General features: G+C 48.2%; 1 protein-coding gene across 3 annotated transcripts in view; it reads right to left on the reverse strand.

Annotated features, from left to right (window-relative positions):
- SIL1 (SIL1 nucleotide exchange factor) overlaps window positions 1-6,771 on the reverse strand; it is a 276,780-nt gene extending 270,009 nt beyond the window's left edge. For 2 of the 3 annotated variants that reach the window (XM_008255099.4, XM_008255096.4), the window contains exon 1: window positions 6,546-6,771. The gene's annotated coding sequence lies outside the window, so the exon portion shown is untranslated. The remainder of the gene's footprint in view (window positions 1-6,545) is intronic. The other variant, XM_017341087.3, reaches the window with a different exon arrangement.
- Window positions 6,772-24,399: the final 17,628 nt, after the last annotated feature.

Here is a 24,399-nt window from a genome sequence, read left to right on the forward strand (position 1 = left end):
AAAATCCTTCTACCCTGGTCAAACTGGAATGATTGTTCATCCTTTCTACAGGAGAGATTAATGAAGGCATTCCCATTTCACAAATGAGGTGACACCGAGAAACATGGCAGCTGTCATGAAGAATTTACCACACATCTGTAACATTATTGAGATGACTGGCATTTTCCATTTGCCCAGCACTATGCTCAGCACTCTCAGCCCCTGACCTCCACAAAGGCCTTGACACAGAATGTTACTTGTGCATGGATTACACCTCTTCCTTCTCAACCCCAAAGTGAAAGGCAGTATTAGGAAGATGAAAGCAGACATGGCCAGCTAGTAAAACCACACCCTTGTCTATGAGCTGGAACCTGAAGGAACTACAAGTCTGCACTGACCATAGCTCTGTTGCCACTGGATTCTGTCTCCAGGATAGAAAACTGAATGAGTGAGAATGCCAAGTGTAAACTCCTCAAAAGTCAGGAAAATTCCACAGTCCTCTACAAGTGTCTGGGCAGTGTGAATTTTTTAAATAAATTTTTTATAATTGTATTAATTTTTTGTCCCAAAGACAAACTCAGTGTTGATGCTAGGACTCCGGGTTACCCACAGCCTCACCTAAACAGCAGCAACAGGCTATCCTCCTGCTTCCCCACTCAGAAGTGAAATCCTTGGTGAAAGTAAATGCAGAAAAGAAAAGGGGAGGATAGTCCCTCTTCAGACCACATATAATTAAAACACAAAGCTCTCTGCTGTGAAAGACTAAGGCTTGCAGCTTAAGGCTGAGTCAGAGAAGGATGAAGTATTCATCCTCACTCAGAAAGAGAAAAAGATTAGCTCCACAAGGACAGGTATTCAAATTGACACCAAATCCAGGAGTTAGAGATGCCTGCGCTGTAGAGCGTGATCTAAGCACTAGCTGAAACCCCAGAGAAAAATCCCCAGGAATACACAACCAAGCAGCTAGCATTTTAAGAATGTTCAGATTAGCTCTCCTGCAAAGAGGCTTATTCCAAGAGACTGGCAGACAGCCTCTGCAACACAGCTTCACCCAGGAAGGATAGAAAACAAATGAAGAAAAAGGCAAGGTGAGAGTACAAATCCACAAACATGAAAAAGACAACTGGAAGGTATCAACATATTTGGGAAATAGTACACTTCCCATTAGATACTGCCCTGTTCTTCTGAATATTCTAACAGAAAATTCTTCATTCTTTGAGAGTGAAAACATGTATTGATTTCCTGCATCCCAAGATCTTTCGTGTGTATTCTCTCCTTTAACAACCCTTGCAAGTAAAGTATTACTCCTACTTTTATGCAGGGGAATCTAAGAGGTGAGTATCTTATCCAAAGTCATACAGCTAATAAGTGGTAGACTCGCAGGCAAAACACATTCTCCACACTTGAAAATGCATGATGTCCACCTCAAAAGAACTACTGACTCACCTGAAAACCAGTCAGAGGACAAAGTTGCCAAACTATGTCATTTGTGGTTTGTAAAAATAATAGTACGATTCCACATATTAATGAGACCAATCTCTCCAATAGCTCAAAAATGTCTCTGCAAATAATCCCGAGGTAGATTTTCAAAACTGTCTTGGCCAATGGCCGTATCACCTCCGTGATGCCACCCTCAACCCCCACGGCCCACTCCTACACACATCACTCTAAAAGGACAACTATCATTGGACGATCAAGTATGGAATGTTTGTTGTTTTAAAAACCATTTTGGTAGTTTTTATTTTTACTTAATTAGTCTTTTTCCTGCCAATGAAACATATCAAGGCTCAAAGTTGGCCTCTGCAAATAGTTGGCCTTCAACCAACAGCAGGGAAGAGGAGGAAAAAAGGTATCAAAGTAGCAGGCAAGTTTTCTTTCTTGGGCTGCCACATGCCTCTTCACATATTCTGTTCCAATCATCCATAAAATGAGGGTACCAAGTCTTTATTTCTTGCCAACTTCATCAGAACAGCACTTGTACTAATTAGAAGATTAAATTCACTAAGCATCTGAAAGAAAGGTTAGAATAAATCTGGTGTGGCCATGTTCTCAACTGAAACCACAAACCAACTTCTGACCCAGGTTACACAAACATCAATACCAGGGTCCAGTGCTGTGGCACAACAGGTTAGCCTGCCATCTGCAGTGTCAGTATTTATATGGGCACTGCTTCAAATACTGGCTACTTCACTTCTGATCCAGCTCCCTGTTAATGCACCTGGAAAAGCAGTGGAGGATGGTCCAAGTGCTCAGACCCCAAACCCACAGCTCCTCGCTCCTGGCTCCAGCCTGGCCTAGTCCTGATTGTTGTGCCCATACATGGAGTGAACCAGCAGATGGAAGATCTCTCTCCTCTCTCTCTCCCTCTCTAATTTTAACTCTTTCAAATAAAACAAGTAAATCTTTATTTAAAAAAATATCAATCTTAATATGGTTATACCCTGGCTCCCAGGAAAATCTTATTTCAGAATCTGGCTATACTATTATCAGAAAACAAAAAAAGTGTATGCACACACACACATTTTCACTGTCAAAACAAATAATTTTAGTATTGTGAAAAATGTCTGGCTGTGCATTTTCAACACAGAATTGAAAATTGTTAGCTGACTCACAAAGTAGCAAAAGTCACTAGGCAAGCAGGATATTATGGAATAGCCAACTCCCAAGAAGAAATTAGAGAGAAGGAAGTGACTCTGTAACTCAGGCAACTTATGTTAGGTCCAGTAAGCTTGTACACCACATAGCATTTAGCCAACAAGGAACTGGGGGAGGGATCTATGGGCTAGGTTATGAATTGCTTACTGTAACTGCTCCCAGTGTGCCTGATCATCCAACATTTGATCTTGTAATATCAATGAAAATAAAGTCTCACTTTCACTGCACTTCCATCTCTTGACGAGACAGGTGAGGATATTTCACACAGTATTTATAAACGTTATCAGTTTATCCAAGCAAATACGGAAAATTCATTCTGCTGTCTAGCTATGGTTAACATAACCCTCTCCATCCCTCAAAGCAGTTTATGGTTTTGTTTATTAACATGAGAAAGCCAGCTGGGCATGGATCAAAATCAGGCATTTAGAAATATTTATTAGAAGGGTTGGCACTGCAGCATAGCAGGTAAAGCCATTTGCAGTGCCAGCATCCCACATGGGTACTGGTTCAAATCCCAGCTACTCCACTTCCAATCTCTCTGCTATGGCCTAGAAAAGCAGTAGAAGATGGCCCACATGTTTGGGCCACTGCACCCACGTGGGAGACCCAGAAGTTCCTGGCTTCTGACTGGCCTAGCTCCAGCCGTTACAGCCATTTGAGTGACCCACTGGAAGATCTCCTTCCTTCCCTCCTTCCCTCTCCCCTTCCCCTTTCTCTCTCTCCCTCCCTGTAACTCTTTCAAATAAATAAATAACTCTTAAAAAAAAATTGGGGAGGGGTGCTGACGCTGTGGCGTAGCAGGTTAAGGCCCTAGCCTGAAGCACCAGCATCCCAAATGGGCGCCGGTTCCAGTCCCAGCTGCTCCTCTTCTAATCCAGCTCTCTGCTATGGCCTGGGATAGCAGAAGATGGCTCAAGGCCTTGGGCCCCTGCAACCACGTGGGAGACCTGGAGAAAGCTTCTGGCTCCTGGCTTCAGATCAGTGCAGCTCCAACTGTTCCAGCCATCTGGGGAGTGAACCAGCAGATGGAAGACCTCTCTATCTCCACCTCTCACTGTTTCTTTTTTTTTTTTTTTTTTTCACAGAGTGGACAGTGAGAGAGAGAGACAGAGAGAAAGGTCTTCCTTTTGCCGTTGGTTCACCCTCCAATCAATGGCCGCCGCGGCCGGCGTGCTGCGGCCGGCGCACCGCGCTGATCTGTTGGCAGGAGCCAGGTGCTTCTCCTGGTCTCCCATGGGGTGCAGGGCCCAAGCACTTGGGCCATCCTCACTGCACTCCCTGGCCACAGCAGAGAGCTGGCCTGGAAGAGGGGCAACCGGGACAGAATCTGGTGCCCCGACTGGGACTAGAACCCGGTGTGCCGGCACCACAAGGCGGAGAATTAGCCTGGTGAGCCGCGGTGCCGGCCCTTTCAAATAAATAAAGTAAATCTTTAAAAAAATATATTGGGGGCCGGCGCCATGGCTCATTAGGCTAATCCTCCGCCTTGCGGTGCCAGCACACCGGGTTCTAGTCCTGGTCGGGGCGCCGGATTCTGTCCCGGTTGCCCCTCTTCCAGGCCAGCTCTCTGCTGTGGCCAGGGAGTGCAGTGGGGGATGGCCCAAGTGCTTGGGCCCTGCACCCCATGAGAGACCAGGAGAAGCACCTGGCTCCTGGCTCCTGCCTTCGGATCAGCATGGTGCGCCGGCCGCAGTGCGCAGGCCGCGGCGGCCATTGAAGGGTGAACCAACGGCAAAAGGAAGACCTTTCTCTCTGTCTCTCTCTCTCACTGTCCACTCTGTCAAAAAAAAAAAATGTATATATATATATTTATAGGGGCTGGAACTGTGGTGCAGTAGGTTAATCCTCCATCTGTGGCACCAGCATCCCAATTGGGTGCTGGTTGTAGTCCCGGCTGCTCTTCTGATCCAGCTCTCTGCTGAGGCCTGGGAAAGCAGAAGGTGGCCTGGTCCTTGGGCCCCTGTATCCATGAGGGAGACAGAGAAGAAGCTCCTGGCTCTTGGCTTTGGATCAGCTCAGCTCTGGCCCTTGCAGCCATTTGGGGGGGTGAACCAGCGGATGGAAGACCTCTCTCTCTTTCTCTCCCTCTCACTGTCTGTAACTCTAACTCTCAAATAAATAAATTAATTAAAAATCCAAAAGAATATTTATTAGAAGTGCCAGCACTGTGGGTTACCCTGCTAACATACCTGCATCCCATATAAGCACCACTTTGTGTCCAGGTTCAAATCCTGGTTGCTCCACTTCCACTCCAGCACCCTGCTAATGTTCCTGAGAAAGCAGCAGAAAATGGCCCAAGTGCATGCGTCCCTGCCACTCCCATGGTAGACCCAGATGAGGCTACAAATTCCTGGCTTCTGCCTGACCCAGCCCAGGACTTTGTGGTCATTTGAAGAGTGAACTAGCAGATGGAACTGCTCTCTCCCCCTCTGTACATAATTCTGGCTTTCATATAAACAAATCTTTAAAATATATATTATTAGAAAACTGATCTTGCATGAGTAAATGTATATTTCTTTTTTTTTTTTTTTTTTAATTTGACAGGCAGAGTTAGTTCACCCCCTAAATGGCCACCACACTGCACCAATCTGAAGCCAGGAGCCAGGTGCTTCCTCCTGGTCTCCCATGCTGGTGCAGGGGCCCAAGCCCTTGAGCCATCCTCCACTGCCCTCCTGGGCAACAGCAGAGAGCTGGACTGGAAGAGGAGCAACTGGGACTAGAACCTGGTGCCCATATGGGATGCCTGTGCTGCAGGCAGAGAATTAACCAAGTGAGCCACGGAGCTGGCCTGAGTAAATGTATATTTCAAAAGGCATTAAACTGGGGCCAGCACCATGGTGTAGTAGGTTAAGCCTCTGCCTGCGGCGCCAGCACCCCATATGCCTGCTGGTTCATATTCCAGCTGCTCCACTTCCAATCCAGCTCCCTGCTAACGTGCCTGGGAAAGTAGTGAAGATGGCCCAAATGCTTGAGCCCCTACGTCCACGTGGGAGGCCTGAAACAAACTCCTGGCTCCTGGTTTCAGATCTGCCCAGCTCGGCTGATGGAGCTATTTGGAGAGTGAACCTGGGAGTGGAAGACCTCTCTCTCTCTCTCTGTGTCTCTCTCCGCCCTCAGTCTGTAACTCTGCCTCTCAAACAAATGAATCTTTATTAAAAAGTGAAAACAAAAGGCATCAGTCTACCTCCTATAGTGTAAAGGAAGCCTCCACTGGTCTCTCAAGTGTTAGGCATCTCCTGACTCCTGGTCTTTCCCCAACGGAGTCCCATCCCAGGTGCTCTTAGGTAAGTCCTGACCTCCAGCCTTTTAAAGCACAGCTTCTCAAAGGAATGGTTCCAGGACCACCCAAATGGGAACTACCTGGCGTGGGAACTGCCGTTCAGTCCAAAACCGCAGGGGTGCAGCCCAGGGACGATGCGTAAACCCCTGAGACCTGAGGACACCTAAGTCTTCCATCTGCCGGAGCAAAGGCAAACACGCAACGGGCAAGAGGAAACCTGAAGGAGGCAGGGCACAACTCCTGATGGAGAAGGGACAGAAGAGATCTCGCCAACACTGGCGGGGTCTCAGAGAGCACCATCTAATCCACCGATGCACGTAACTTAGGACAGATGCGGAAACTGAGGCCGGGAGAAGGGGAGACGGCAGGAAACGGAAACACACGTGAGGCCCAAAGCCAGTCTCGCACTCGCACTGCCTCATCTACTTGGCGAGGAAGGGGTGGCTGAAGCCCAAGTCAGAAAAGGCAGCCCTCGGGCTGAGCGCGCCGGCTGACTAGGACACGAGAGGAAACGTGTAGGGACCCTGGACCGCCGGTGGGAAGGCGCCGAGGTCGCTGGCAGGAGGAGGCCCAGGCAGCGCCCTGAGCCCCCCGCCCCGTTCCACGGCCGAGTGGCCCTCACAGCCCCTACCTGCGGCCTCCCGCCACGGCAGCCGAGGGGCAGACAAAACCCCCACAATTCCAGGCGGCTGCAGCGGCAACCAGCTCCCGGTGCGCAAACGCAGCGACGACCGCGTGAATTGCAGCGCGCGCAGCTATTACGTCGCCTACAGCCACGCCCAATTGTTGACGGCCAGGTCGGCGGGAGGCCGCTTCGCTCCCTCGGCGCACTCGCGGCTGTTAGCCCCGCCCCTAGCGTCTTCCTACGCCGACCTCTTGGTATTTTGTGTGTGTGTGTCCCTCCGCCGCAGTAAGAGAAATCGAAAAGAGCGAACGGCCCTGGGGTGTTTTCCAAGTTTCTTCCCCGGCTTCTCAACAGCGTAATTTCTTTCTATCGGAAAGAGACGCAGAAAGAAACCAGAGGGGGTAGGAGTAAAAATAAATCAAGCTGTTATGACTCAGTTTGAGACAGAAGTTGAGGCTCAAGCAATAAATAGTCCTTTGAAAATTGACGCCAAGTAGGCCACTAGTGTCACCCACTTTAAATAGTCGAGTATTGTGTAAGTTTTGACAACCAATTATTTAAAAATAAGAAAGTTCGCCTGCAATTCTAATTCTGCTCTACAACTGAATAAATTTATATGTGCCAGGTGCTGTAAATACATTATATTTACTTCACATAATTTTCTAAGATGGGAACTGTCATTTTTTTAAAAGATTTATTCACTTGAAAGGCAGAGTTACAGAGAGTCAGAGGGAGAGAAAGAGGTCCTCCTTCCGCTGGCTCACTCCCCCAGATGGCCCCCAATGGCCAGAGCTGCACCAATGCAAAGCCAGGAGCCAGGAGTTTCTTCCAGGACTCCCACGTGGGTGCAGGGGCCCACGCACGTGGGCCATCCTCTGTTGCTTTCCCAGGCCATAGCAGAGAGCTGGATCAGAAGTGGAGCAGCCAGATCTCGAACCGGCGCCCATATGGGATGCCAGCACTGCAGGCAGTGGCTTCACCTGCTACGCCACAGCCCCAGCCCCAGCCGCAGCCCCATCGTCTGTTTATAAGTGGGGAACCTGAGGCTCACAGGAGTTAAAGGAATTATACAAGATCAAATGGTCAGCAAGTGGTAGAGCTCAGAATTCAAGCTAGATTTGGATGCTTCTAAAGTCCTGTTCTCTTGTCACTGTTCCACCCTGCTGGACCTTTGTCTTGCCTAGAGCAGGCCAACAAGATGGGTGCTGCCTGCCTCCTCAGAACACCCACGCAGTGATTCCTGCTCATTCATAAATGGGGGTGAGGAGAATAATGTAAACCCACACCTCCCCCAAAGACAGCAATCAACCTGGTGCTGAGATCTGAAATTCCTTTCTCTTTCTGGTAAGTTAGGGGAGCTTCTAGCAGTCCACTTACCTTCTTGATCATACCTCTACCTCAGACCAGTGGGAAATGACTTCACAGCCACTGACCTCACCTTGACTAGTAGCAGCCTGGGGAGGAAGACCTCACGCGTCCATTTCACTCCCAGATCTGTGAGAGTAGCTGGGCCCGGAATGAGTCTAGCTTGTGTCTCTAACTAGGATAACCATGGACACATAATAAAATGTTCACTAGATATCTGTTGTGTGAAAGATAAATTATAGAATTAATAAATAATTATAATTGGACCTGGCACAATTTATAAATGAAAAGTAGTAACAGAGTAAAACTCTTGAAAATAAAATAACCTCAAATCTTAAAAATGAATCAGTGGGGCCGGCGCCACGGCTCACTAGGCTAATCCTCCGCCTTGCGGCGCCGGCACACCGGGTTCTAGTCCCGGTCGGGGCGCCAGATTCTGTCCCGGTTGCCCCTCTTCCAGGCCAGCTCTCTGCTGTGGCCAGGGAGTGCAGTGGAGGATGGCCCAGGTGCTTGGGCCCTGCACCCCATGGGAGACCAGGAAAAGCACCTGGCTCCTGGCTCCTGCCATCGGATCAGCGCAGTGCGCTGGCCGCAGCGCGCCAGCCGCGGCGGCCATTGGAGGGTGAACCAACGGCAAAAGGAAGACCTTTCTCTCTGTCTCTCTCTCTCTCACTGTCCACTCTGCCTGTCAAAAAAAAAAAAAATGAATCAGTGGAATCCGTGGGCCAAAGAGAAGCATCCAGCAGAACCCTGAGCTGACAACACTCAGAGGCGCCTGGCTTCCTCCTTAGGACAGACCTAACCAGCTTAGTTATTTGGAGAAAGGATATTCTGTGCCTTGTAGTCCTCAAACTTTGAATAATCCTGCTGTGATCTGAATGTTAGTGTCTCTCAAAATTCATATTAATATTCAATATGATAGATGAGACCTTTGGGGAAATAATTAAGTCTTGAAGTCTTCATCTTACCAATAACCCAGCAGGTTAAGCCACTCCATAAAGGAGTGCTGCTTCAAGTCCCAGAGGCTTCACTTCTGATACAGCTCCCTACTGGTTCTCCTGGTGTAAGAAAAAGTCTGGAGGTCTGGCACTGTGGCTCAGCAGGTTAAAACCCTGCCTGCAGCACCGGCATCTATATGGGTGCCGGTTCGAGTCCCAGCTGCTCTGCTTCTGATCTAGCTCCCTGCTGATGTGCCTGGGAAGGCAGTAGAAGATGGCCCAAGTCCTTGGGCCCCTGCACCCACATCGGAGACCCACATGAAGCTCCTAGCTCCTGGCTTTGGATCAGCTCAGCTCCTGCCGCTGCAGCCATTTAAATAAATTAAAAAAAAAAAGTCTAGTGGTTCCATTTTTGACACAGAATGGGGAAATTACTGTTAGCAGACTTACAGACGTAGCAAAACTCACCAGCCAAACAGGATGTTATGGAGTAGCCAGCACAAAGAGGATATTAAAGTAAGGAGAAGGAAAGATAACTTTCTAACTTAGGTGACATCTGGGAAGATTGTACAACCCATAGTACTCAGCCAATGAGGAACCATGGGAAGGACCTGTGTGCTAGGATGTAAACCTGCTTGCTCTTACTGCTCCCAGTGTGCCTGCTCATCAGATACCCAATCTTGCACTTCCTGAATCCAAACGTGGAGGCTCCTCTGGGATCTTCTTACCTGTGTGGAGTGGAACTCCAGCAGAGGAAGAGATGCATCCTACTCAATTTCGGGTGGCCTGCTCTGTCCAGGCACCCTGTCTCCCTGCAGAAGCCACAGAACAACTCAAGACATTATTCAGAAGATAGCAGAGTTAACACAGAAAAGAAAAAGCAGGCACCTTGGAAGCCAGGCAACCTTGTATATGAACCAAAGTAGGAAACATTGGACTATAAGTACTGCCTTGGTGGTTGGGTATTTTTGGAGGTCAAGTATGTGACACTGAAATGTGTCCTAAATACACAGCAAATGCAGAGTCCTAATCCACAGCTTTGTTCTCTCAGAAGCAAAATGGCCAGAAGCAAACAAAGTGGGTCTCCTAGTGTGCAAGAAACCTCCACTAAAGTGGCGGGAGGGTAGTGAGCTCACAGGAAACTTCTGTGTGGGGTGCACGAAATCATCACAGGGGCTGGCGTTGTGGCATACCAGGTAAAGCCGCCACCTGCAATGCCGCAGTTCCACATGGGTGCTGCTGGTTCCAGCAGTAGAAGGTAGCCCCAGTGCTTGGGCCCTTGTACCTACGTGAGAGACCTGAAAGAGGTCTCCTGGCTCCTGGCTTTGTACTGGCCCAGCTCTAGCCATTGCAGCCATTTGGGGAGTGAACCAGCAAATGGAAGATAGATAGATAGATCTCTCTCTCTCTCTCTCTCTCTCTCTCTCTCTCTCCCTCCCTCCTTCCCTCCCTCTCTGTAACTCTGCCTTTCACATAAATAAATAAAATAAAGAAGGAAAGAAGGAAGGCAGGTAATCTCGATTACGGGTGATTGAGTGCATGGGAAAATTCAGACACAGAGACCAGCTGAGAATGGGAAATCAGAATTCTAGGCCTAGGGAAAGTGGGGGTGAAGATGCTCCCTCTGACATTCCCCCAGAGAGTCCACTGCAGGGAGAGTTGGGATCTTGGAGGAACAACCCTCAAACCAGGAACAAAGAAAAGCAAAAGATGATTAAAGATTGCTGTTTGATTTGGCATAAAGACTCAATTCGCGAATACTTGGTGTTTGGGTCCAAGTCTGGCCCAGATGAAGATTGGATGTGCCAGGCTGTACTGTTCTACGTGAACAACAAAACCCCATCCTTACGAGAAGAAATGCAGGAGTTTGCTCTCTGCTGGATGAATTTGCTGACCCCTACATCCCCCTCAAAAGGGAGGAGGAGGGTCCCGCTGTAAAGCCTGGGGCCCCTTATCATGTCTGTCCCTTCCCTATGTCCCTCAAAGTGAAGGACAAGAAAATCAAGGTGCAGCAGAAGGATCAGGGGAAGGAGGATCTGGAGATAAGGAAGTTGAACCAACAGACCCCATAAATCCTCACCCTAAATGAAGGCAGGAATTAGAATAATGTGAAACGGATCTAGAAAACTTCCCTATGCCCCCCCCCAAAAAAAAAACTAGTACATTTGCTCTTTGGGAAGTTCCTGTAGGACAAGAAGAAATTGGGGTTGTGAATGCTCCCCTTACCAGTACTGAGGTCAGAAATTTCTTTTTTTAAAAAAAGATTTATTTATTTATTTGAAAGGCAGAGCTATAGAGAGTCAGAGGCAGAGAGAAAGAGAGAGAGAAACAGGGAGGTCTTCTGCTCACTTGTTCACTCCCCAAATGGCTGCAACGGCAGGAGCTGGCCCGATCCAAAGCCAGGAGCCAGGAGCTTCTTCTGGGTCTCCTATGTGGGTGCAGGGGCCCAAAGACTTGAGCCATCCTCCAGTGATTTCCCAGGCACATTAGCAGGGAGCTGGATGGGAAGTGGAGCAGACAGGACTCAAACCGGCACCCGTATGGGATGCTGGCACTGCCAGCAGCAGCTTTACTTGCTCCACCACAACACCAGCCCCCCAGAAACTTCAAAGGAGAAATAAAACCACCTGAGAGTATCCTCTGGGACTAGCCAATCAACTAGACCAGTTCCCAGGACCCAGTTTCTATATTTGGACTAAAATGAAGTCTATGATGAAGCTCCTGGTCACAGAAGGGGGAAGGTGGCAATGATTAGGAGGGCAGCCACGGTCATTTGGGAAAAACAGCAGGAATCTTATCAGCTGAACAAAAATTTCCAAATTTTGATCCTGCAAGGAATAGTAAGAATCCCAGGGATGGAGCACAAATGCAAGACCTCAGAGTTAAGTAATCAGAGCGTCTACTCCCAGGTCACAAAGTATCTCTAAGGCATTTGAGATTCAACAGGAAAATGAGGAATCTCCTTGTGCTTTTCTATAGAGACTTAGAGATCAAATAAGGAAATACTCTGGACTGGATCCAGAGGACCCAGAGGGAAAAGGACTTTCAAAAGTTAATTTTGGGGCCGGTGCCGCGGCTCACTGAGCTAATCCTCCGCCTGCGGAGCTGGCACCCCAGGTTCTAGTCCCTGTTTGGGTGCCGGTTCTGTCCCGGTTGCTCCTCTTCCAGTCCAGCTCTCTGCCGTGGCTGGGGAGGGCAGTGGAGGATGGCCCAGGCACTTGGGCCCTGCACCTGCATGGGAGACCAGGAGGAAGCACCTGGCTCCTAGCTTCCACAGCGCACCGGCCGTAACAGCCATTTGGGGGGTGAACCAATGGAAGGAAGACCTTTCTCTCTGTCTCTCTCTCTCTCACTGTCTAACTCTGCCTGTCAGAAAATAAAAGTTAATTTTGGGGGCCAGTGCTGTGGCATAACAGGTTAAGTCTCTACCTGCAGCACTGGCATCCCACATGACTGCTGGTTTGAGACCAGCTGCTCGACTTCCAACACAGCTCCCTGATAACGCACTTGGGAACGCAGCAGAAGATAGCTAAAGTGCTTGGGCCCCTGCACCCATGTGGAAGTCTGGGAAGAAGCTCCCATCTCCTGGTTTTGAACCGGCCCAGCTCCAGCCATTGCAGCCATTTAGGGAGTGAACCAGAGGATGTAAAACCTTGCTCTCATTGAGCCAGCGCTGTGACGTAGCGGGTAAAGCCGCCATGCTAGCATCCCATATGGGCACCTGTTTGAGTCCCAGCAGCTCCACTTCCGATCCAGCTCTCTGCTGTGGCCTGGGAAAGCAGTAGAGTCTGGGCTAAGTCCTTGGGCCCCTGCACCTGCATAGGAAGACCTGGAGGAAGCTTCTGGCTCCTGGCTTCAGATTGGCTCAGCTCCGGCCATTGTGGCCAATTGGGAAGTTGAAACAGTGGATGGAAGATCTCTCTCTCTCTCTCTCTCTCTCTCTTTCTCTCTGCCTCTCCTTCTTTCTCTGTGTAACTCTGACTTTTCAAACAAATAAATCTTCCTTTTTTTTAAAAAAAGTTAATTTTGTAATTAATAGCTGCCCCGATATCACAAAGAAATTACAAAAGATTGATAGGCAGAATGAGAAATCAATTGAGGAGTTATTAAGGGAAACACATAAAGTTTTCATGAGAAGAGAAGAGGAAAACCAAAAGCCATGTTTTCCACTGCAGAAGAGGAAGTTAAAAGAGATTGGATCAGAATCCCCCTCACAAAAGATGGGGAAATCCCAAACTTCAACCAATGGCTAGGAGGGAAATACAGAGGGGAGCTCCAAAAACCTTAAGTGGATGACAGGTGTGGAAAGATAGGACATTTCAAGAGAGAACACCCAGAGTGGAGGAAAGAAGAAAGGGTAATCGCCCTTATGAGAGTGTTGATGAAGTTTAGGGGGTCAGGAGTTCCTTCTGAGTGCGTTCCACTAGGAACCCTTGATAAACTTTCTGGTGGGACCTAAAGGGGAAGAGAGAACATTTCTGTTTGACACTGGAGCTTCTCATTCTTCCCTGACACAGCAACCATAGGGCACAGAACTCTCCAGGGAATAATGTACAGTGTTGGGGGCCAAGGGGAAAGGGATTCATGTAGCAATATTTTTTAGAAAGCGTGTCAGACTAGAATCAACAACAAAGTGAGAAGTCGTTGCAGTATTTTTTTAAAAAACTTATCAGAGTAAAATCAGAACAAAGTGAGAGGTGTTTATACATACCTGAAGCAAGAATTAATCTCCAGTGCTGACTCTTGACTGTGAAATTAGGTTTAGGATTAGGACTGATCCCCAAGTATTGGTAGGAGAGGATAATGGAGGAGGCTTAAAAGTTGAGCCACTGGGGCCAATGCTATGGTGCAGCGGGTTAAAGCCCTGGCCTGAAGGTGCTGGTTCTAGTCCTTGCTGCTCCACTTCTGATCTAGCTCTTTGCTATGGCCTGGGAAAGCAGCAGAAGATGGCCCAAGTCCTTGGGCCCCTGCACCCACATGGGAGACCCAGAGGAAGTTCCTGGATCCTGCCTTCGGATCGACACAGCTCTGGCCATTGCGGCCATCTGGGGAGTGAACCAGCAGATGGAAGACCTCTCTCTGTGTCTCCACCTCTCTCTGTAACTCTTTCAAATAAATAAAATAAATCTTTTAAAAAAAAGTTGTGCTACTACGAATCGAACAACTGGGAAAGACAGTTTGTAGAAGACAATATTCAATTCCTATTTAAGGGAAGAAGAGTTTGCAACCAGTTATAGAGGGGTTAATCAGAGATGGATTGTGGAACCTTACATGTCACCATACAATACCCCAATTCTCCCAGTTAAGACACCTGTGGGACTTAAGAGCTATACATCAAATTGTCCAGGCCCATGACCCATAGTACCAAATCCCTACACCCTCCTTAGTAAGAGCCATATTAATACAAATGCTGTAGTGTGGTGGATTTAAAAGATGCATTTTGGACTTGTCCCTTAGATCAGAGAAGCAAAGGTCTTTTTGCTTTTGAGTAGGAAAATCCTGAAAGTGGAAGGAAACAACAATGCCACTGGACTCTGTTGCCTCAAGGCTTTTCAGAAGCCTCAGATCTATTCGGCCAAGTGTTAGAAAAAGTCTTCGAAGATTCCCAGCCCTCTATAGAGTCTCATTACTATGCTATGTAGATGATCTGATCTTGGGAAAGAAGCAGGGTGAAATGCCAGAGACCACTATAAACTTGCTTAACTTTTGGGGAGAATAAGGGCTTATAAGTATTCAAAAGTAACTACAGGGGTCGGCGCTATGGCGCAGTAGGTTAATCCTCTGCCTGCAGTACCAGTATCCCATATGGGCACCGGTTCTAGTCCGGCTGCTCTTCTTCCTATCCAGCTCTCTGCAACAGCCTGGGAAAGCAGTGAAGATGGCTCAAATCCTTGGGCCCTGCACTGGTATGGGAGACCGTAGGAAGCTCTTGGCTGCTGACTTCGGATCAACGTAGCTCTGGCCCTTACAGCCATTTTGGGGAGTGAACCAGCGGACAGATGGCCTTTCTCTCTGTCTCTCCCTCTCATTGTCTGTAACTCTATCTCTCAAATAAATAAATAAAATCTTTTAAAAAAATAACTACAGTTTGTAAAATAAGAGGTAAGATACTGAGGACATTTAATTAGTGAAGGACACAAAAAAACTCAATAGTGCGTCTGCCTTTGCCAAAACAAAAAGGGAGCTCAAAAAGCTTTGGGGGATGGCCCAGGTGCTTGGGCCCTGAACCCCATGGGAGACCAGGAGAAGCACCTGGCTCCTGCCTTCGGATAGGCGTGGTATGCCGGCCGCCGCGCGCCTGCCGCGGCAGCCATTGGAGGGTGAACCAACAGCAAAGGAAGACCTTTCTGTCTCTCTTTCTCTCACTGTCCACTCTGCCTATAAAAAAGAAAGAAAGAAAGAAAGAAAGAAAGAAAGAAAGAAAGAAAGAAAGAAAGAAAGCAAGCAAGCAAGCAAGCAAGCAAGCTTTGGGGACTGACCCATTATTGCAGATTGAGGACTACTCTCACACTCAAAAGACAAAGACTACGTCAAAAATTGTTAGAATAAGAACCTGATCCCCTTCCATGGTCTCCAGAAGAAATTCAGGCAGTAGAATTAAAACAGGCCCTTATTAAGCTCCAGTCCTGGCCCTCCTGTCCTGAGAAAAACCATTCCATCTGATTAGGGCATGGTTCTTGGGGTACTCCCTCAGATGTGGGGAGGGAAAAGACCAGCAGTGGCAGCCACCACCCTGTTAATGGAAGAGAGAAGAAAACTAACCTCTGGCGGGGCCCTGGTAGTGAGCACTCCACGTCAGGTCAGAAAGCACTCGAAAGTAACAGCAGTCTCCAGCCTGACTCCCACTAGTTCCCTATGGAAAGGGAAGCAGAGTCAAAAACATCAGACCAGGCTGGAGCTGTGGCACAGCAGGTGAGGTCCCTGCCTGTGCTGCTGGCATGCCACATGGGTGCAGGTTTGTGTCCCAGCTGCTCCATATCCAATCCAGATCTCTGAAAAAGGCCTGGGAAAAGCAGCAGGAGATTGTCCAAGTGCTTGGGCCCCTGCCACTCAAGTGGGACAACTGTATGAAGCTCCTGGTTCTCATCCTCCTTCTCCTCCTTCTCCTCCTTCTCCTCCTTCTCCTCCTCCTCCTCCTCCTCCTCCTCCTTCTTCTTCTTCTTCTCTCTCTCTCTCTCTCTCTAACTCTGCCTTTCAAAAAATCTTTAAAAAAAATAAAAAGAGGGACAGGCATTGTAGCGCAGCAGGTTAAGCTACCATCTCTGATGCTAGCATCCCATATGAGTGCTGGTTCCAGTCCCAGTTGCATGACTTCCAATCTAGCTCCCTGGTAATGAACCTGGGAGGGCAGCAAAAGATGGTCCCAGTGCTTAGGCCACCACTACCCCCATGGGAGACTTGGATGAAGTTCCAGGTTCTTAGCTTCAGCCAGGCCCAGCCCTGGCTATTGTGGCCATTTGGGGAGTGAGTCAGCTGATGGAGGGTGTGAGGGTGTCTGTCTGTCTGTCTCTCTGTCTCTCTCTCTCTCTAGCTCTAACTCTAACTCTAACTCTTATTTTAAAATAAATAAGTAAATCTTAGAAAGGAAAAGAGGGGCCAGCACTGTGGTACAGCAGGTTAGAGCCCCAGCCTGCAGCACTGGCATAAGAGCACAATTTCTAATCCCAGCTGCTCCTCTTTTGATCCAGCTCTCTGCTCTGACTTGGCAAAGCGGTAGAAGATGGCCCAAGTGCTTGGGCCCCTACTCATGCGTGGGAGACCTGGAAGAAGCTCCTGGCTCCTGGCTTCAGAGCAGCTCAGCTCTGGCCATTGTGATCATTTGGGGAGAAAACTAGCTGATAGAAGACCTCTCTCACTCTGGCTTTACCTCTCTCTGTAACTCTGTCTTTCAAATAAATAAAATAATTTAAAAAATAAAAAGAAGTATTGGAACACAACTGCTTAGACATTACAGAACACCAGACTAGTGTCAGCCAAGTCTCAGGGAAGCTCCACAAATGATGAGATGAGTCTGTTCGTGGATGGTTCATCCTAATAGAGAGGCAGAGACACAATGGTTATGCTACTGTCAATGATAATAGCCAATCCTTATATGAAGGTGAACAACTACCTAACAATTGGCCAGCTGGGGCCAGAGCTGTGGCGTAGCAGGTAAAGCTACCACCTGCAGTGCCGGCATTCCATATGGGCACCAGTTCAAGTCCCAGCTGCTCCACTTCCCATCCAGCTCTCTGCTATGGCCTGAGAAAGCAGTAGAAGATGGGCCAGGTCCTTGAGCCCCTGCTCCCACATAGGAGACCCAGAAGAAGCTCCTGGCTCCTGGCTTCAGAGCAGCTCATCTCCAACCACTACAGCCAACTGGGGAATGAACCAGCGGATGGAACACCTCTCTCTCTCTCTCCCTCCCCTTCTCTCTATATATAACTCTGACTTTCAAATAAATAAATAAATCTTAAAAAAAAAACAATTGGAGGTTGGCACTGTGGCACAGAGGGTTAACTCCCTGGCCTGAAGCGCTGGCATCCCATATGGGCACCGCTTCAAGTCCCGGCTGCTCCACTTTGGGAAGTAGCAGCTCTCTGCTATGGCCTGAGAGAGCAGTAGAAGATGGCTCAAGTCCTTGAGCCCCTGCACCCACATGGGAGAACTGGAGGAAGTTCCTGGCTCCTGACTTCGGATTGGCACAGTTCCAATCATTGCAGCCAACTAGGGAGTGAACCATCAGATGGAAGACCTCTCTCTCTCTCTCATTCTCTCTCTCTCTCTCTGCCTCTCCTCTGCTGTGTAACTCTAACTTTGAAATAAATAAATAAATCTTAAAAAAAAAAAAAACCCACACAATTGGTCAGTCCAAACCTGTGAATTGTATGCTCTCAACCAAGCTCTAAAACTCCTCAAAGGCCAAGAAGGTACTTTACACATGGATTCTAAATATGCCTGGGGCGGTGCATACCTTTGGGGAAATCTGGACAGAAATGGGCATTATAAATAGTAGAGGAAAGGAACTGGTATGTGGGGAAGGGAAATAGTAAAATAAGTTCCAGAAAGCCTCTTACTTCCAATAGAAGTGGCCACAGTTAATGTAAACGGTTATCAAAGAGGTATACAGGAAACAGACTTGCAAATGAAAGGGCTAAGCAAGAAGGAATTAAATTATCCAATCTAATCCCACACGTGCCCAGAGTAACACTAAGACCCCAGTTTACCAGAGGAAAGAGAGGAACTACACAGAAAAGGAGCCACTCAACCTGAAGATGGAAAAGGGTGTTCTCTGATGGGAGAGAAACGTTAAGGAAACCCATGATGAGGAAACTAATGTCCATGTCACATAAAGGGAGCCACTGGGTCCCCCAAGCTACGTGTGATGCAATACAGAGACTACAAGCGGGTGGGGATCTGTACCATTCTTGAGCAAGTGTGTGGAGCCTGTGTAACATGTCAGAGGGTAAGTAAAAAGGTAATTAGAAAACCACAGGACAGCCTCCTGGGTTAAGGCCATTTCAAACTATTCAGACAGACTGTACAAAAACACCTAAGGTGGAGAGACTATGATAGATCATTCTTCCAGCTGGATGGAAGCTTTCTCCCTCACAACTACCACCAACAAAATGTCATCAGAACAATATTAGAACAAATTATACCGAGATTTGACCTTGTAGAGAATATTGATTCTGACAATAGGAGTCGCTTTACATCAATGATACCGCAGGGGGGTTATGGAAGACTTGGCTACCCCACTCCCTGGCATCCTCTCTCTCCAGGAAAGGTAGAAAGGAGGAATCAAATGTCTAAAAAGCAGATTGCTGGGGCTGGTGCTGTGGCATACTAGGCTAAGCCTCCGCCTGTGGCACGGCATCCCATATGGGCACCAGTTTGTGTTCCAGCTGGTCCACTTCCAATCTAGCTCTCTACCATGACCTGGAAAAGCAGTGGAAGATGGCACAAGTGCTTGGCCTCCTGCACTCATGTGGGAAACCCAGAGGAAGCTCCTGGCTTTGCATCGGCCCAGCTCCGGCTGTTGCAGCCATTTGGGAAGTGAACCAGAGGACAGAAGATCTTTCTGTTTCTCCTTTTCTCTGTAACTCTACCTCTCAAGTAAATAAATAAAATCTTTTCTTAAAAAATCAGATTGCTAAACTAATCTTGGAAACTGAATACCTTAGAGCAAATGCCTCCCAATAGCACTCCTTAGGATTAGAACGGAAGTGTTCCCCTGTGAAATGTTATCCAGGCTCCCTTACTTATGTAGGAGCACAGAGCTCCCTATCATGGAAACCAAAGGCCAATCTCTAGGGAACTACGTACTGCCTATATCTTCTACTTTATCCTCTAAGGTTAAAAGGACTCCTTGCCCAGAGACCACCTCTCGAGTTCACAGTTCATCAATTTCAACCAGTAACTTGGTGCTGATTAAGACCGGGAATGAAGACAAGCTCCAAGTGTGTTGGCAGGGCACATACCAGGTGTTCTTGACCACTGAAATAGCCATACGACGAGCAGAGAAAGGGCAGGGTCATTACACTTAGGTCAAAGGACTGGTTAAAAAGCAAACAAAGAAACAAAAACAAAACTCTGATAGAAAGAGGAGACCAGTGAAGTGTATGAGTTATCTACAGAACCCTTAAAAGTGACTCTAAAAATAATTCCAGCCCCTCTCTCTGAGCTTCCCCGACCCGGATGGAGGCCATGGAATTTGTCCTGCGTAGATGGGATGGCTGCTGGAGAAGGAAGTTGGAAAGGGACGCCTGAATATGGGTTTCTGATGTACTCGGATGCCCCACTGGGGGAAGCTGGTCAGCTTGATGCTGCTGGTCAAATGGCCTGGGAAAACAGAAATTATCTAGAGAAGATTTTATTTAAAAAATATTTATTTGAAAGTCACAGTTACACAGAATGAGAAGGAGATGCAGAAAGAGAGAGGGAGAGAGGTCTTCCATCCACTGGTTCACTCCCTTCATGGCCACATTGGGCCGATCCAAAGCCAGGAGCCAAAAGGTTCCTCTGGGTCTCCTACACGGGTGCAGAGGCCCAAGGACTTAGGCCATATTCTGCTTTCCCAGGTCATAACAGAGAGCTGGATTGGAGTGGAGCAGCCGGTACTTGTACCGGCGCCCAAGTGGCCTTACCCACTACTTTTGACAGGCAGAGTGGACAGTGAGAGAGAGAGAGACAGAGAGAAAGGTCTTCCTTTGCCATTGGTTCACCCTCCAATGGCTGCCACGGCCGGTGCGTTGCGGCCGGCGCACCACGCTGATCCGATGGCAGGAGCCAGGTACTTATCCTGGTCTCCCATGGGGTGCAGGGCCCAAGCACTTGGGCCATCCTCCACTGCACTCCCTGGCCACAGCAGAGAGCTGGCCTGGAAGAGGGGCAACCGGGACAGAATCTGGCGCCCCAACAGGGACTAGAACCCAGTGTGCCAGCGCTGCAAGGCGGAGGATTAGCCTAGTGAGCCGTGGCGCCAGCCATCTAGATAAGATTTCAAAATGCTTTAACTAATGACTACATTGCTGGGGGTGGCACAAAGCACACTTTAGGAAATAAAAGGGTGGCAATCTGAGAACAAAAAATGAGTGAAAATGGGACCAAAAAGTGTAAAAATGAAGAGAAGAGGGATTTGCAAGAAAATGTCTGGTGGTCCATTTTCTGTGTGTGTGGGTTTTTTTAGACTTATTTTATTTATTTGAAAGGCAGAGTTATGGGGTGGGGGAGGGAGAGAGGGAGACAGGGAGACAGGGAGATCTTTCATCTGCTGGATCTGCTGGTTCACTCCCCAAATGGCCACAACATTCAGACTGAAGTCAGGAGCCACGAGCTTCATCTGGATCTCCCATGTAGGTGCAGGAGCCTAGGGATTTGGGCCATCTTCTGCTGCTTTCCCAGGCACATTAACATGGAGCTGGATTAGAAACGGATAAGCCAGGATTCAAACTGGTACCCATATGGGATGCCAGCATTGCAGGTGGTGGTTTTACCCACTATGCCACAATGTTTTAGTCCCTGAAAATGTCTGGTGGTCTATTTTCAACACAGAATGGAAATTTACAGTTAGCAGACTTGCAGATGTAGCAAAACACACTAGGAAAACAAAATATTATGGAATAGCCAACTCAAAAGGGGAAATTAAAGTACAGAGAAGGAAAGAGGAAGGTAACTTTGTAACTTAGGCGACATCTGGGATGGTAGTACACGCCATAGTACTCAGCCAACGTGGAACCGGGGAGGATCCTGCAGGATAGGATATGAATTGCTTGCTCTAACTGCTCTGGATATGTCTGCTCATCAGGTGTCTGATCTTGCAAGACTTGTAATAGAGTCTTGCTTTCACTACACTTCCTGTACACTCTTGAGTGGACAGGTGAGGATATTTCCTATACTGGGAAGGCAGTAGAGGATGGCCCACCCAAGTGCTTAGACACCTGCCACCCAAATGGAGTTCCTGGCTTCTAGATTTGGACTAGCCCAGCTCTGGCCACTTGGAGAGTAAATCAGTAGATGGAAGATCTGTCTTTCTCCCTGCCTCTGTCATTTTGCCTTTCAAATAAATCAATCTCTTGTAAAAATAGGAAGAAAAGTGCCCTTATAAAAGAGAGCTGCCTTGCCCCTTCTAGTGAGATCCAACAAGGCACCTTCTATCTTCAAAGGAGAAACAACCCCCTCAGGAGACACTGAATCTGTCAGCATCTTAACCTCGAATTTCTCAGCTTCTAGAACTGTGAGCAGTAAATTTCTGTTGATTAAAAATGACCCAGTCTAGGAGCCGGCGCTGTGGCTCACTTGGTGAGTCCTCCGCCTGAGGCGCTGGCATCCCAAATGGGCTCCAGATTCTGTCCCGGTTGCTCCTCTTCCAGTCCAGCTCTCTGCTGTGGCCCAGGAAGGCAGTGGAGGATGGCCCAAGTGCTTGGGCCCTGCACCTGCGTGGAAGACCAGGAGGAAGCACCCGACTCCTGGCTTCGGATCGGTGTAGCTCCAAGCCGTAGTGGCCATTTGGGGAGTGAACCAACGGAAGGAAGACCTTTCTCTCTGTCTCTCTCCCTCACTGTCTAATTCTATCTGTCAAATAAATAAATAATAATTTTAAAAAATTACCCAGTCTAAAATATTTTTATTTTAGTAGCAAACTAAAAGAAAAAATCACAAGAACCATCTTCTCAAGGGAACTAGCTCACAGCTCATCCCCTAAGCTGCCAGAGCCGGCGTGCCACTGTGAGTCTCGGCAGACAGCCTCAGCCTCAGCCTCAGCCGGCAGGGCCTGCGCGCCAGGGAGACTTCAGCGAGGGAGCAGAATGAGTGGTGCGGTCACGGAAGTTGTCTCTGTTTCCCCGTATCACTCTTGAAACTGAGCAAAAATAAGTTTAAATTTTCCTTTCAAGAAAGCAAACAATCACCACAAAGTCATCTCTCCCTCGCCACTCAGCGCTGGTTCCCTCTCCTGCTCCCTCTTGGAAGCTCAGAAGGGTGGAGCGGCTGACGGATCACCTTCCACCTGGCCACCATCAAGCAAACCAAAGGAAACCGCAGCATCCACCCCCAGAGCCCTGGCAAGGTGGAGACTTCTGTGACCATTTTGGCCTCCCTCAACAGGCAGAGTGAGTTGAGTGGATCACTTCTCCCTGAAGAGCCTTTCCCAGTTAATCTCCCACACCTGATGTCCTGCTGTGGACATGTTCTCGGCACCAGGAATGGCTCCCTGATGCCTCTGACTGGGCCTAGAATGTTGAGTTGGGAGCAGGAGCCCCTACTCTCTGTCTCTCCAATACACTGTCCTGCCTCTTCCTCTCCGCCCACCCAACTTTCCCCATACACCTCGAATCCTGTTGCCAAGAATCCCTCCGGGTTCCAAACATTGTAATCACCCGACCCAGAGCACCAAGCTGCATGCCAGCCATTGGCTGCGTGAACACAGCTGTGAAACAGTCCTACAGAGTTCTTACCCCTGAAGAGTTCAGGGTCAAATAAGAGACACCATTCAACAGAAATATTAACAAAGGGCTGGAAGAATAAGCACACCCAGTTCACATTGCTCTTTCCAGATGCCTTTTGTGAGTAAAGCTCTCTCACATTCATCATCTTGTGTGTCTGACAGCCCTGTGAAATAGGTGGGGCAGGTTTTATTCCTGTTTTTACACAGACAGACTCTCCAGAGCTGTACTGTCCAATATGGTAACAAATATTGAGATCTACATTAATGAAAATGAAAGTGAAAACTCAGTTGCTTATTCACACTAGCCACATTTCAAGACAACTGCCGTATATGTGGCTAATGCCTACCGTATTGGGCAGTGAAGATTAGAGAACGTTTTCACCATCACAGAAGGCTGCAGGGGGCAACCATGCTTCAGAGGTCCAGGGAGCTAGCGTGAAGGCAGGAACACGAAGCCAGAGCTTTCAGCATTCCCAGAACAGCTAAGTGAAGCTGCCAAATGGAAGGAGAGGAAACCAAAGGGCATCTAAGAAGAGCCAAGGGGAACTGCTCATCTTCTGCACGAGGATCCTGCACTGTCTGGGCTGCCTTCAGAAGGGGTGGGCTGCAGCAGCCTGGGCCAGGCCAAGAACTGGTGATGTGTGCACAGGAACCCAGGGACCCAAGGACACCTAAGCCTGTACCCAGGGACCTAAGGACACCTAAGCCTGTACCCAGGGACCTAAGGACACCTAAGCCTGTAGCAGCAGCTTCCTCGGTGCCAGTCAAGAATTCCATGTCTCTCCAACACAAGGGATTTCAAGGACCCCAGTGACTGTATTTTTCTCTGACTCCAGTTCATTTCTAAAGGCAGAAAAGGAAAAATAAACAAACCAAAAAAAAGAAAAAAGCCAGTCTTTCAGCTCCTGTGAAAGGGATATGAGGGCTCTGGATGGCAGTCGCCCACCTGCTGGAGATCTTGGCAGCTCCAAGAGGCTTAAGCGGGAAGAAGGTCAGCAAATTAAAGCTGCATATGCCGTCAGCTAAACAGACCTTTATGGTTCAAAGGAAAAACACTCAAAAGAAGAGATGAAGAAGACAGACAAGATTTCAAAGTGTTCTCACCAACAGCTCCCCACGAAGGTCAAAGCAATGCCCCAAGAACCATGACCCTGCCTCTAGGAACACCCTCCACCACAGACCTATTCATGAGCATAGACATCTGACACAAATGTCCTGCCTGCAGTCACCCACAAAGGCTTGGAATCACAGGAACGCACACACAGGGCACACGCAGCTCCAGCCCTGAGCTGATTATCTACTGCTGCAGAGCAAAGCATCCCCAAACTTCAGTAGCTTAAAATAACAACAATCATTTATTTAGCAGTTTGGGCAGAGCTTGGCAGGGAAGAATTGCCTGTGCCATCAGCTGGGTAGCACAACGAAGGCAAGATGCTCACTCACGTGGCCGCCCATGGATGCTGGCTGGCACTGGAACCTCAGCTGGTGCTGTCAGCCAAGACACTGACAAGTGGCCTCTCCAAGTAGCTGTTTGGCCTCTGTCTTAGTCCATTTTCTGTTGCTATAACAAAATACCACGGACTCGGTAATTTATAATGAACAGAAATTTATTTAGCTTTTGAACAAAAATTTA

This window comes from Oryctolagus cuniculus, chromosome 6 (assembly GCF_964237555.1).
Source record: "Oryctolagus cuniculus chromosome 6, mOryCun1.1, whole genome shotgun sequence".
NCBI lineage: Eukaryota > Metazoa > Chordata > Mammalia > Lagomorpha > Leporidae > Oryctolagus > Oryctolagus cuniculus.